This window comes from Mustela putorius, unplaced genomic scaffold (genome assembly GCF_011764305.1).
Source record: "Mustela putorius furo isolate JIRA1106 unplaced genomic scaffold, ASM1176430v1.1 tig00000281_pilon_pilon_pilon, whole genome shotgun sequence".
Lineage (NCBI taxonomy): Eukaryota > Metazoa > Chordata > Mammalia > Carnivora > Mustelidae > Mustela > Mustela putorius.
This window is the reverse complement of record NW_025421343.1, coordinates 13,220,218-13,234,651: the sequence shown is the minus strand read 5'-3', so window position 1 is coordinate 13,234,651 and position 14,434 is coordinate 13,220,218. Positions and strand designations below refer to the sequence as shown.

The 14,434-nt window shown below is 40.8% G+C and overlaps 1 protein-coding gene across 1 annotated transcript in view; it reads right to left on the bottom strand.

Moving 5' to 3' along the window:
• KCMF1 (potassium channel modulatory factor 1) overlaps positions 1–14,434 on the bottom strand; it is a 76,609-nt gene that overhangs the window by 48,481 nt on the left and 13,694 nt on the right. The window lies entirely within an intron of this gene.

The window sequence follows — 14,434 nt, the reverse complement described above, 5'->3', positions numbered from 1 at the left end:
GCGAATCAAGGCCTTCACTCTTTGCTAACAACATTTTAGCTTCCTCACGTAGTTACATACTTGCTACATCTTTTCACTTGCCCACTTATCTTGCACCATTGTAAGGTCATGTACTTGACCCTGTTCTACCTAATGTTTTTAATAGTGACTTGGAAAATGACAGAAAATATACTTATAAAGCTTGTGCATGAAAGAAACAGCTACAATATTGGGTGACAGAACAGAAATTCAAAGAAAGGTGAATGTGTGTACCAAAGTAAGATACATTTTTAAGGGGAATCTCATAAAGTCCTGCCTTTAGATTAAACATCAATCTATGGGCTAAAAAATTCTGGGAGAATTAACTAAGCTGAACTTCGGCTGCAGTATTAACTTAAGATGGGATGCGATTGCTAAAATACCAGCAAATAAACAAGCTCAGGTGGTATAAACAAACGCGTAAGATACATAACTGTAATATTCCCACAGCGTCTTACTCCTGTTGGACCATATGTGAAGAACTGCATTTAGTTCTGGGTGTCTTGTTTTAAAATGAGAAACAAATACAGTATAATGACAGAATGGCAAAGGTTCTAGAAACTAAGTCAAGAGAAATTACTAAAAGACCAAATGAACTATTTAGCAAAAGAGCTGGGAGTAGGTAATGCACAGGGGATGTGACAGTTTTAAACAGAGCTACCATAAGAAAGTAGTGCACTGGTTCTCCCGCCACTGAAGTCAAAACCAGAAGGCACTAAATGCAACATGCTACCCTGTACCGGATCCTGCAACAGAAAAAGATTAGCAGAGAAACTAGTAAAATCCAAGTAAGTCTGCAGTTTAATAATAATGTACCAATGTCGGGGAAGTAGTTTTGACAAATACTACAGGGTAACATGTTAACTTTAGGAGAAACTGGGTGAAAGGTATATGGAAAGTCTTAACTACCTTTGCAACTGTTCCATAAATTTGAGATTATGACAAATTAAAAGGTTATAAAAAGAAAGAAAGAGGGCGCCTGGGTGGCTCAGTGGGTTAAGCCGCTGCCTTCGGCTCAGGTCATGATCTCGGGGTCCTGGGATCGAGGCCCGCGTCGGGCTCTCTGCTCGGCGGAGAGCCTGCTTCCTCCTCTCTCTCTGCCTGCCTCTCTGCCTGCTTGTGATCTCTCTCTGTCAAATAAATAAATAAAATCTTAAAAAAAAAAAAAAAAGAAAGAAAGAAGGAGGCAGATGGTTCAACAAATGACTTTCAATAGCATAGTCAATGCTCTTATCAATGCATGGGTTGTGTTCAGAGATTAGACAAACTGAAATGCGCCTTTGAAAGGATATCTGCATACTTCATGGCACACTGTTACCATTTAAACTGGAGGTCAGATGAATTTAGGAGGGCCCCTAATATCTAACCTTGGAGTCCAAAAGCCAGAATGTAAAGAACAAAGCTAAATGAAGCAGATCCATCAACACTAGAGAAATAATCTTAGATTTCCAATAATGTTGCAACTGATTCTCCTAGTTTTGTTTTGTTTTTGTTTTAAAGATTTAATTTATTTGAGAGAGAGAGAGAATGCTAGTGAGAGAGAACAAGCCAGGGGGAGAGGCAGAGGGAGAAGCAGGCTCCCCGCTGAGCAGAGAGCCCAATGTGGGGCTTGTCCCAAGACTCTGGATCATGACCTTAGCTGAAGGCAAGACACTTAACTGAGACACCCACTCTGTTAGGTTTTTTTTGTTTTGTTTTGTTTTTTAAGGCTTATTTATTTTAGAGAGAGAGAAAAAAAGAGAGAACATGAGTAGGGGAGGGGCAGAGGAAGAGTAAGGAGGGAACCTCAAGCAGACTCTCTGCTGAGCACAGAGTCTGAGGGGGTGGTTGATCTTAGTCAGACCAGAGCTGAAATCAGACCAGAGCTGAAATTAAGAGCTGGACACTCAACCGATTGAGCCACCCATGCACCTCACTTCTGCTAGTTTTGAAGAAGACCCCAAAGCCTTCTGTAAGTGTTTTTCCAACTATAGGTCACAACCCAGTGAAATCAGTTTAGTCACAACAGCTCTCCCTGGAGGTAACACTCCCAGGGGGCAGGCTGGAACTCACAGTGACTGGGGGGTACTACTGGAGTTTACAGAGGAAAGGTACCAAAGATACTAGGTGTCTGGAAATGCAGTAAAAAACTGTCCAGCATCTCAATAAGATATGCCAAATCTCCCACTAGACATTCAAGTACAAAACATAATAATAATAAACCTTTAAAATTATCTAATCATACTACCAAACTTCATTTCCCCCATAAACACAAAGCATTTTTTGCAACTTTAGCAAACACTTATTTTCCAGTTATGTCACTATCTCGTAACACCATTGTGCTTTTCAGAACTTTATAAAAGGCTCTCTAGCATTTCAGAAAATCTGATGAAGCTGTAATAGCTGAATTTCTAGTAGAGCATACCTATACCAGACAGCTTTTATAGATATACTTTCGAATAAGTAATACAGACTCCTTTGAAGAGATTTATTTCCAAACATTATTGAGTAGGGATTTATGCAAGAGGGTTCTTTCCAAATTGTATTAACATTAAAAAGTATTTCACAGTTGGGCGCCTGGGTGGCTCAGTAGGTTAGGTGTCTGACTCCTGGCTTCTGCTCAGGTTATGATCTTAGTTGCGGGACTGGGGGCTGGTTTGGGGCTCTGCACTCAGCATGGAGTCTGCGAGCCTCTCACTCTCCCTCTACCCCTCACCACCACTCTCTCTCTAAAATGAGTAAGTAAGTCTTGTAAAAGAAAGTATTTCACATCAAATTTGCCCTATATACATTTAATTTTTTTGTGGCAGAATGATTAGAAATCTATGTTGTGAAGATTAAATGTTAAATTTTGTTTAGGTTTGTTATTTTCTTTTTTACTCAAATAATGTCTCCCAAAGTCTACCACATAGCTGTCACTATTTCTTTTTCCAGTCTAGACTCTACTCCCTATTATCTATCAAGATACACTCTCTAGGGGGGTTAAAGACTAGAAAATAAATGGATGTTGCTAATGGTAGGTTTCATAAGGTTTTCTGTTGGACATCACTTCCTTGTCCCATACCAAGTCATTTCACAGAGAATTATTATTTTTTTTTTTAAGATTTTATTTATTTATCAGAGAGAGAGGGAGAGAGCGAGCACAGGCAGACAGAATGGCAGACAGAGGCAGAGGGAGAAGCAGGCTCCCTGCTGAGCAAGGAGCCCGATGTGGGACTCGGTCCCAGGACGCTGGGATCATGACCTGAGCCGAAGGCAGCTGCTTAACCAACTGAGCCACCCAGGCGTCCCATATTTTGACACGACACTTATAAACAAGGCCTAACTGACTGATGAGTATATACTGCTACTTTTGTTTACATATGTTGACAATCTTTTTTTTTTTTTTTTAAGATTTTATTTATTTATTTGAGAGAGAGAGGGAGACCATGAAAGGGGAGAGGTCAGAGGGAGAAGCAGACTCCCCGCTGAGCAGGGAGCCCGATGCGGGACTTGATCCCGGGACTCCAGAATCATGACCCGAGCCCAAGGCAGTTGCTCAACCAACTGAGCCATCCAAGTGCCCCCATATGTTGACAATCTAATTTATCTTATATTATCCCTACATCAAGTAAGATCATTTCCTTCTTTACATTTTCCCTCTTTTTAAAACTTCCTCTTATTTCATTTTTCTTCATTCTAACAGTTTTTATTCTACTATCTACATATATTTCAGCTCTTTCATTTTCCTACACTTTTTATAGAATAGGTTTCCTGATCTTATTTAAATCCAAACATATTTACTGTAAATAGATGCAGGCACTCAATGATGTACTTCACTGTAACATCTAAGGTAGTTGATGACTTATCAATGGACTTTATTTAGGAATAACCAACAGAGTATTAAAATATTTGTTATACAAATAACTAAGGCACTGGGTCTGATAGGGTTGAGGATCACTCATTTAGTGGATCTTAAGCAGAATTTCTTGCAAATGGAATAGAACAGAAAAATTATCACAGTATACTGTAAATAGGGTAGTTTCATAAAACTTTTGTTTCCCTTATGTGTGTGTTTTCTGAGTGTTGAAAAACATGTTCCTTGGGGCGCCTGGGTGGCTAAGGCCATGATTGCAGGGTCCTGGGATTGAGCCCAGCATCGGGCTCCCTGCTCGGCAAGAAGCCTGCTTCTCCCTCTACTCTCCCTGCTTGTGTTCCCTCTCACTGTATCTCTCTGTCAAATAAATAAAATCTTAAAAAAAAAAAAAGTGTTTCTTGCTACAATTCAGGGCCAAATAAGTTTGCAAGCCTCTGTTAAAAAAGTCCCTTCCTTCTCCACCTCCCCCAGTAACTGTACAGAGCAGTGGTCAACAATCCTCCTACAAGGTCATTTCCCCTCCTGGGCATTCTGCAATCTATTTCCCATCTCCATGTCTTCTTCCCTCTCTCTCCCACAGGAATGGATTCAAGTCACCCCTTCAATTTATTTTTTACCTTTTTTCTGTCCTAAAAGCAAGCAAGTAAATAAACAAAGAAAAAGTTATGGGCATGGCAAAAGGCCAAAAAAGTGACCTTTATAGGGGCAGCTGGCTGGCTCAGTTGGTAAAGCATGTGATTCTTGATCTCCAGCTTATGAGTTAGGGACCCAGTAGAGATAAAATCTTGGGGTGTGTGGGTAGAGCAGTTGGTTAAGCGTCTGACTCTTGGCTTCAGCTCAGGCCCTAATCTGTGTCATGAGATCAAGCCCTGAGTCAGGCTCTGCACTCAGCAAGGAGTCTGCCTGAGATTCTCTCTCCCTCTCCCTCTGCCCCTCCTACTTGTGCTCGCTCTCCCTATTTTAAAAAAAAAAAAAAAAAAAAAGATTTTTTTTTTTTTGACAGAGAGAAACAGCAAGAGAGGGAACACAAGCAAGGGGAGCAGGAGAGGAAGAAGCAGTCTTCCTGCTGAGCAGGGAGCCTGATATGGGGCTTGATCCCAGGACCCTGGGATCATGACCTGAGCTAAAGGCAGACGCTTATGGACTGAGCCACTTAGGTGCCCCCCACCAAATAAATAAATAAATCTTCAAGAAGAATTATAAGATAAATAAATAAAATAAAATCTTTTTTAAAAAGTTACCTTTTTAGACATCATGGAATCCAGAAAGCATAAAGAAAAGGCAGAGATATGTCTACAAGAAAAATGAAAATCTTTGGGAGGAGCCAAGACATTATATATATATATATATATTTTCAAGGCAAATATGACTAGGAAAAAAGTCCTTGTATCAAAAAGGTTTAAAATTCCTAAGACCAACAATAATCAGAAAGAAAGAAGCAATTCTAGTGATGGGAGAAAAGTGAGTGCAGCATAAATTTTTAATTAAAAATTAGTTATACCCTATGATCCAGCAGTTCTTACTCCTAGGTATATACCTAGACACTTAAAAAATGAATAGAATTAACGAGATAATTTATTAAGAGTCTCAAGTTTTCTAGGAATAAATATTAGCAAAAAGAGAAATATATTTTATCTCTTATTTCCAAGTGTTTATTTGCAGTAGTTATTTGATTTCCTGTCTTAATATGTTATGCTCAACTGGAGGTGTTACTTCTGAGAGAACATTTTGAAAATTTGGTTATCACAATGACTGGATATCACCTGGGCATTTGGGAGGTTGATTGATACCAGGGATTCTAAAAATTTGCAATGTGATTACAGTGAAGAACTGTCCCACCTTTCCCATGGCTTTAAAATGTCCAGTGGGGTGGGGGGAGTCCCAATGGAGGGGTGCCCAGTTGGTTCAGTTGGCAGAGCATGTGACTTTGATCTCAGGTCCAATGTGGGTGTGGAGTTTACTTTAAAAAATAAAAATAGGGGTGCCTGGGTGGCTCAGTGGGTTAAGCCGCTGCCTTCAGCTCAGGTCATGATCTCGGGGTCCTGGGATCGAGTCCCGCATCGGGCTCTCTGCTCAGCAGGGAGCCTGCTTCCCTCTCTCTCTCTGCTTGCCTCTCCATCTACTTGTGATTTCTCTCTGTCAAATAAATAAATAAAAATCTTTAAAAAAAATAAATAAAATAAAATAAAATAAAAATAAATAAAATGTCCCAATGGAAAACCCAGTCTATAACGACTTGAACTTAGAAGCTTAAGTCAGTGCTACATATAGATACTAAGTACTTTTTGCATGATTTTAACACACACTGAAATCACCAGTAATGCAACTGTTTGGGTAAATTGTTTAGAACTTGACACCATGAGTTGTTCAAAAAGAAACAGCATTGAAGGCAACTTTGTTTAAGACATGTGAACTGCCAATATGTCTATTAAGGATCTGTATCTGAAGCAGTCACTGTGAAGTGACCCTGTATATAGGTACAACCTCTTTTGTTATTTCCTCTAATATACTCACACCTGAGCATTTACATCTTGAAAGACACATTATTTTATTATACATTATTTCATTTTTATTTTTCCTTTATATTATAGCATTACAGTGATTTCTTTAAAGTATGCAAATAAGAGTTCTTTATAGAAAAATCCCAATACATAAACACAGAAAAAATGGTAAGTGCTGGAAAATCAGCATCTTGCAACCACTCTGAAACAACAGATCCAGGCAGCTTACATCACTGACAGCCCACGGAGAGACAGGCTGACATTTGAACCCACTGAGACAAACAGACATTATGGGTCTCTCAGCGTGATATAATAAGAAGTATTATGAAATATTCAGCACCTGTGAAACATTCTTACCGAAAACAAACATCTGAATCAAGCCTCTAGAACAGAGTACCACTTAAAAGAAACATGTGGAATGAAAGGATACATTAAAATGACTTCACAAAAATGTAAGCCAGAATGTGGGAAATACTATCAAGGAAACAGTTCAGTTCCTTTAACAAATAAATGACATTTTTAAAAGAGGAGAGGGCTGTTATAAATTAATAGAGATTTTAAAGGACATACCAACCTAATTTAATATGTAGACTTGTAAGTACTGATTTTAACAAACTAACTTTAAGAAGACACTTTTGGGACAACTGGGAAAACTGAACATGAACTGGGTATTAGATAATATTAAAGAATTATTGTTAATCTTAGGAGGTATGATAATGATACTATAGCTTCACTTACAAATGTATGTGTGCATATGTATGTGTGCGTGTGTACAGTAGTGTATCCCTACCAGCCAGGAATAAATATTGAAATATTTGTGGATGAAATGATATGCAGGTCTGGGATTTGCTTTAGAATCTTCAAACCCGGGGCGCCTGGGTGGCTCAGTGGGTTAAGCCGCTGCCTTCGGCTCAGGTCATGATCTCAGAGTCCTGGGATCGAGTCCCGCATCGGGCTCTCTGCTCAGCGGAGAGCCTGCTTCCCTCTCTCTCTCTGCCTGCTCTCCATCTACTTGTGATTTCTCTCTGTCAAATAAATAAATAAAATCTTTAAAAAAAAAAAAAAAAAAAAAAAATCTTCAAACCCCCCAAAAAGGGAGGAGCCTGGAAATGGATACAAAAATGGCAAAATGTGGATGTGCTGAAACTTGGTAACAGAAATATTAATATATTAATTATGTGTTAATCGTAGTTGACTTCTTTAAAGTCCTAGAACAGGAAAAAAAGGATGCAGAATCATCTCCTTAGTTGTGTTTAGGTTGCCACAAACCTATGGATCAACAATCTGTGAGTTACTCAACTAATGAGCAGCTCTTACACCATTATCTAATACATCTGTCCTGTCATCTAATAAAACCATCCTGTCCCTGAGGGCAAGGAACGTCTTGGTTTGATACACCCTAATGTGGGAGAGGTACTATCTACAGTGATGCTTTGATATATCTTTCTGTTTTAAGCAAACTCTATGCCCAATGTGGGACTTGAACTCATGAGATCAAGAGTCCCAGGCTCTACTGAATGAGACAGCCAGGTGCCCCTTGATACAGCACTTGAGAAGCCTAATCAAAAAAAGAGCTAAGTTTGGTCTTGGTATATTCTCCATGGATCCTTTTCACTATTATCTTTCATAGGCCTTTTCCTCAGCAGATTTGTTCTACTGTTCACAAAATCTCCTGTGTGTTTTCCTGCCGTGGCCTTTGCATTACAACCTCATTTCTGGCCATGGCATTGGTCTGGAATGTCTATATGCTTCTACTCTGTCGAGACAAGTCCCTTCTCCACAAAGCTGGCTCAAATCCCCTCTCCTCAGTCTCCGTGCCTTCATCTGTACACTTTTATTTACAGAATGTCAGAAAATGAAGAGGCATTGGTAGCTCTCATTGGCCTTTTAATTTTAAGCAGGTAAGCCTTTTGGTATCTCCTGTATTTTTATCCTTCCTGCTCTTTTAGAATGCAAATTCCTTGAGGGCAGGGACTATATCTTATATAAGGAAATATACCTTGCATATTGTTAGCACTCAAATTATATGCAAAGAATTTAGAAGTATGATAAAACAGCTGTTTTCTATACCCAAGATGAAAATGATGCAGATGGCTCAAGTAATGAGTGCTTGTTGTATGCCAGGTACTAGCCTATTTTATATATAATAACCACTGACCAACCACCCTAAGGCTAGTAAGCATTATGCCCATTTCATGAAATGATGCACAGAGAGATAAACAACTTACTGATGTCACAGTCAGTAAGTGAACAAGGTGGGTTTGAATTCGGGCAGTTTGGCTACAAAATCCCATTCTTAAATTTACTATTCAGCATCTCAAAAAAAAAAAACTTGAGTAAACAGGAGAATTTTATCCCCTCAGAAATCTAGCCTCTAGCATTAGTCTACAAACCAATAAATAAACTCTAAGCCTACAGTTTTGGGTCACTTCATCTCAACACTATGTACAGTAGAAAACAGGGTAGAGGGCGCCTGGGTGGCTCAGTGGGTTAAAGTCTCTACCTTCGGCTCAGGTCATGGTCACAGGGACCTTGGATCGAGCCCCACATCGGCCTCTCTGCTCCGCAGGAAGCCTGCTTCCCTTCTTCTGTCTGCCTCTCTGCCTACTTGTGATCTCTGTCAGTCAAATAAATAAATAAAATCTTAAAAAAAAAAAATAGGGTAGAATAAGAGTCATAGGATCTGAATGCTAGTCCTAACTATGATCTCAAGTAGTATGACTCAGCCTTTCTAGAACACAATTTTATTTGGGGAAAAAAAAGAAAAAAAAAAAAAAAAGCAAGGTTGATTTCCTTCTGGACCAAAAGGTCTATTATTCCAGCTACCTCTTGATTTTATTCATGAGAAAAGAGAACAAAAATAAACTGATTCATTATCCAGCTACCAAGCTGGCCTAATTCCCACAGTGAGCTCTCCTGGTCTAGTCCTGTATCACTACAGCACTGCCCCAGGAGACACACCAAGCTCTCTACCTCTGTGCTGCCTCTTTCCTGCTATTTGAAAAAAGAAGACAAGGTCTGTGGGCCCTGAAACAGATATTTACGTGGTTAAAGGTTTGGGGAACTCAAGTCACAGTAAGCTGGAGAGACAAGCAACACAATCACATCAGTCACATCAATTCTTGACTTTCAGATCTCTGATGACCTGCTAAGCATGTGTTTGTTCACTCATTCAGCCAATTCAACTCCAGGTCACTCATCCAGACGGCTTACACACCTCCACCTGAACATCTAACAGACATCTCTAACCTAGTATGTCTGAAAGAGAACTCCTACCCACCCCACCCCCTCACCCCTCCCACCCCCCCAAATCCCCCACCCACCCCACCCCACCCCCCGCCGCCTCCAAAATGCTCCTTCCCTCTTCCTGCCTCCCTTGTCTCAGTAAGTGGCCCTCTTCCTACCCACATGCTTTTGGCTACACTACACCCAGCAAGTTCTGGAAGCTCTACATTCAAAGAATTAAGTTCAAATATCTCACCAGGCCTATAAATGCCCAATATAATCTGGACTCAATTTCTCCCTACCAAGTCCTCTCTCCTCTTCTTCCCTGCCTAGTCAGCTCCCAGCCACTCTGTTCCTCAAACAACCTACTTTATTCCAACCCCAGGGCTTTATTCTCGATGAAGTATCTGCTTGCACGGAGAACATCTGTGGCACCTGGGTGGCTCAGCTGGTTAAGCCTCTGATTCTTGATTTTGGCTCAGGTCATGATATCTCAGGGTCATGAGACTGAGCCCCGCATTGGGCTCTGTTCTGGGTGTGGAGCCTGTCTGGGAGTCTCTCTCCCTCCAATCTCCTCCTAACCATCCTCCCCTCCTCACTCTAGTTCTCTCTGGAAGGATGGAAGGGAAGAAAGGAGAGAGAAAAGACCACATCGTCTGAAAGACCTTCCTGACCACTCTTTCACCTTCTATCATATTCAATCCTTACTGCCTCACTCGGCTTTACTTTCTTCAGAGAATTTATCATGAATCAAAATTATACTACAGATTTCTTTGCTGTCCTCTTCCCCCAATTAAAATGTAAACCCTACAATAAGAACTTCTTATCTTTCATTACTCTATTCCCAGTTTCAAATACTGAGTGCCTACAGGCACATATTTATTTATTGAGTGAATGAATTTTCCCAGTTTCCCAGTTTTGTTTTGTTTTTTAAGATTTTATTTATTTATGAGAGAGAGCAGGAGCACAAGCAGGGGAGGAGGGGCACAGGAAGAGGGAGAAGATGACCCCCTGCTAAGCAGGGAGCCACATGTGGGACTCAATCCCAGGACCCTGGGATCACGACCTAAGTCCAAGGCAAAACCCAACCAACTGAGCCACCCAGGTACCCGAACTTTCCCGGTTTGTAATATTTGCCAAAACCTGTTCTAGGTGCTGGAGATACCTTTAGCTGTTGACATCTCTCCTTCCCTCCACCGCTAAATCTTTAGGTAGTGTTCCTAACTTCTTACCTACACTGAGGATTGAACACCCTGCAGTCTGGGCTCTCTAGTCCACTCCTCTGAAAATGCTCACTGAGTTCCACAACTTCCTCACTCCAATAGCTCCAGCCAATGAACACTTCGTTCCTTGTCCTCTTGACCTATCTGAGCAATACTGACTGAATCTTCCTTTCCAGAAAATCAGCCAGCATTCTCTCCTGGTTCTCTTCCCACTCTCCAGGCTTTTCCCATTCACAGTCTCCTGCTCCTTAAATGTTCAATGTTTCCAACGGCTTAGTGATCAGTCTCCCCTCATCTTCTCAATCCATATGTTCTCACCGTCACTGAGCAACCGACTCCACTATTATGGATTAAGTCCAAACTCTTCTGAATTCCAGACCCACATGTTCAGCTGCCCCTGGACATCTCTAGCTGGTCTTCCCACATGTACCTCAAACCCAACATGCTAAAAGTGGAATCAATTCTCTTTCCCCTGCTTCCTATCTTCTTCCTCAAAGCATGTTTCTCTGTCTTTCGCAGGTCTTGGTGACAGCAATGCCCAACTAATCAAGCCAGAACTCTGAGCTTTCCTGGACTTTTCACTCTTCCACAAGCCCCATGCCTAGTTAATGACCAATAACCTATTTGCATGCACTACAGCAACTTTCTGATCTTATGCTAATTTAACTGTCCCCCTCCTCCCTGCAAATCCTGCAAAGTTATCCTTCTGGAACACAAAAATCTAATTCCTGGCTTAGAATTTCCCAAATATTCACTCTCTATTACCCTACCCTCTGGACAAAGTTCATCTCCCGGCATTAGCCCCCATCCAGCCCTTTCTGCTTCAGTAATGTTAAATTTTTTATGGTCTCTCCTCAAAGGAAAATCCTTTTCAAGTCTCCCTCCATGGGTTACTCTCCCCATACCACAACACCCTGAAATCCATCAACTACCAGTTCAAATGCGTAACTTCTCTTGGAATGCCTTCATGAATTCATCCAAGAAACAGAGCCTCCATCACCTATTGACTATATACTGAAAGTATAAATTTATTACACTTTTACAATATTGAATTATAATCACCTCTCTCATCTTATAAGAGCCAGAGCCCAATATAACATTTCCACTTAGAGATGGTATTCAAAATATACTTATTAAATGAATAGTTTAGGGGTCAGCAGGGGCAGCTGGTTTGGGTGGTAGAGTATGAGACTCTTGATCTCAGGGTTAAGTTGAAGCCCCATGTTCAGTGTGGGGAGTACTTAAAAAATTTTTTTTAAGATTTTATTTATTTGAGAGAGAGAGAGAGCAAGAGACAGCACAAGCAGGGTGAAGGGCAGAGAAAGAAGCAGGCTCCCTACGGAGTAGGGAGTAGGGAGCCTGATGTGGGACTTGATCCTGGGACTCCAGGGTCATGACCTAAGCTGAAAGCAGATGCTTAACCAAATGAGCCACCCAAGTGCCCCTTAAAAATAAAATCTTTAAAAAAAAACAAACCACAAATAAAATCAAGTAGGGGTCAACAAACAACAGCCCATGGGCCAAATCTGGCCTGCTACCTGTTTCTGTACAGCCTGCTAGCCAAGAACAATTTTTACACTTTTTAATGTTTAGAAAAGAAAAAAAAATTAAGAACAATAATTGGTACTGCATGAAAATTATATGAAATTCCGATTCCAGAGTCCATAAAGATTTTCTGGATCACAGCCATGCTCACCTGTTTATGTTTAGTCTTACGGCTGCTTTTATACTGCCAACAGCAGAGTAGAGGAGCAGCAATGGAGGCCATATGGCCCCCAAAGCTGTATTTGCTGTAAGTTCTACAGAAAAAAGTCTGCTGACCTCCAAGTGAAATATACATGAACATGGGCTTTGGTTTCTGACAGAAATTGGTTCAAGATAGTAAGTGGCTTCACCACTTACTATCTGTGTGACCTAGTACAAATAACCTAACCTTTCTGAGATGCAATTTCCTAATTTGTAAAATGGGTTAACATATCTTGCTGGGTTGTTCTGAAATTTTACTAAGCCTTTTAATCAGGGTCTCTGCTGTAGGAGCCAGTCTATAAAGTGCTTGGTACAGAGGTACTTAATGTTGAGAAGCCAGGCCCAGGTTGGAATCCCAGCTCTATGACAGACTGTATGACCTTGGGCAAGATGCTTAACTTCTCAGTGCAACAATAAGACGTGGATAATAATATATATTTCACAGGACTGTTGTGAGACTTAAATGGGTTGGTACAAGTGAATGCTAAGCAGTGCCTGCAGACAGCAAGCACTATTAGTATAGCAGTATTAATGGTTAATATTAGTTTTTCCCTTCCTACATCTACATCACCTCTCATGCCTATGCAAAGAAGCCTGCACGTACAGAAGTAAGTTAATACCGGCGTGACAAGTACAATTATAGAAAAACCGGTGATCAGGAAAGGGTCTCTGTGGCTTGCATTCACATCACAGTCATGGTTCTCTTACATCTCCAATCCTCCCTTTTCTAAATGTTTTCTTCCTTAGAAATCTAGCAAATCCCCAGGCTTTCAAATTAGGGAGCTATAAAATTCTCATCCCTAGCCAAGATTTTGCTCTCTTGAGTGCCAGGGTAGTATTTCTCAACTCCTGATTTCTACCTAATGGCCCAGAATCACCTTAAACTGAAAATGACAAAAGCTCTAAATTACTCTCCCCCCAACAGTTCCCCATCTCTCCCCTCCGATCTTCCTCATTCAGTAGAAGAACCTCTTATTCTTCCAGTGCACAGGCTGGCTGTCCTAAAATTATACTTTAGTCCTTGTTCTCCTGCAATAAGGCTAGCTCAAGTCATCTTTTTCCTTTTGCTCCTACTGCCACTGACTACTTCAGGCCCCTTTAACTTCAAGCTTATTCCACGAAAAAAACTCTGACTGGTCTCCCCACCACAGGCACCACTCTATCCTGCGTGCGCTACCACACTCGTCTTCCTAAAACATACCACTTTTCACCAAGCCCTTTCTCTGCTTAAAACTTTTGGTGTACTACCCTCTCTTCCATCCCATAATCTATATGGACAAAGGCAGAGACTGGCTTCAGTGTGGCAACCTAAACTCCTTCCCTAACTACCTTGCTCCAATCTTCCTTTTTAATCTTATTCACAGGATAAAAATATCATCATCTTACATTTACGCCGAGCTTTATTTTACTCAGTAAACATTACCTGGCTGGCATTTCATCTCCAAAATAACCTTTGGAGAGAGGCTAAACAGATATCAGTATCTTTCTTTCATAGATGAGAAAACAGACTTCTAGCACCAAGCTAGGAGTCCGAACAAATGGGTCCTGTCCCATTCCCCCCTTGGATTCCTAGGTAAATCAATCTGCCGAATACCTCACTCCCTCCAGTTATACACAAGAGTCTTCTCTTCCAGAAACTCCAGTCTCAGTGTTGTCCCATCCACCTCTCTCCAATATACCTCACGTCTTCTTAGCTCTCTAGTTTACCCTCTACCATTCTCTCACTTGGTAGATGGCCCTAATCCCCAACTCTTGTTATAAAAATACAGTAATACAGTATGGGGGATACAGCCATTATAATACAGCCATATTATAAAAATACTGTATGGTGACAGATGGGAACAAACGAGACTTGTAATCATTTCAAAATGTATATTAATAAGGAC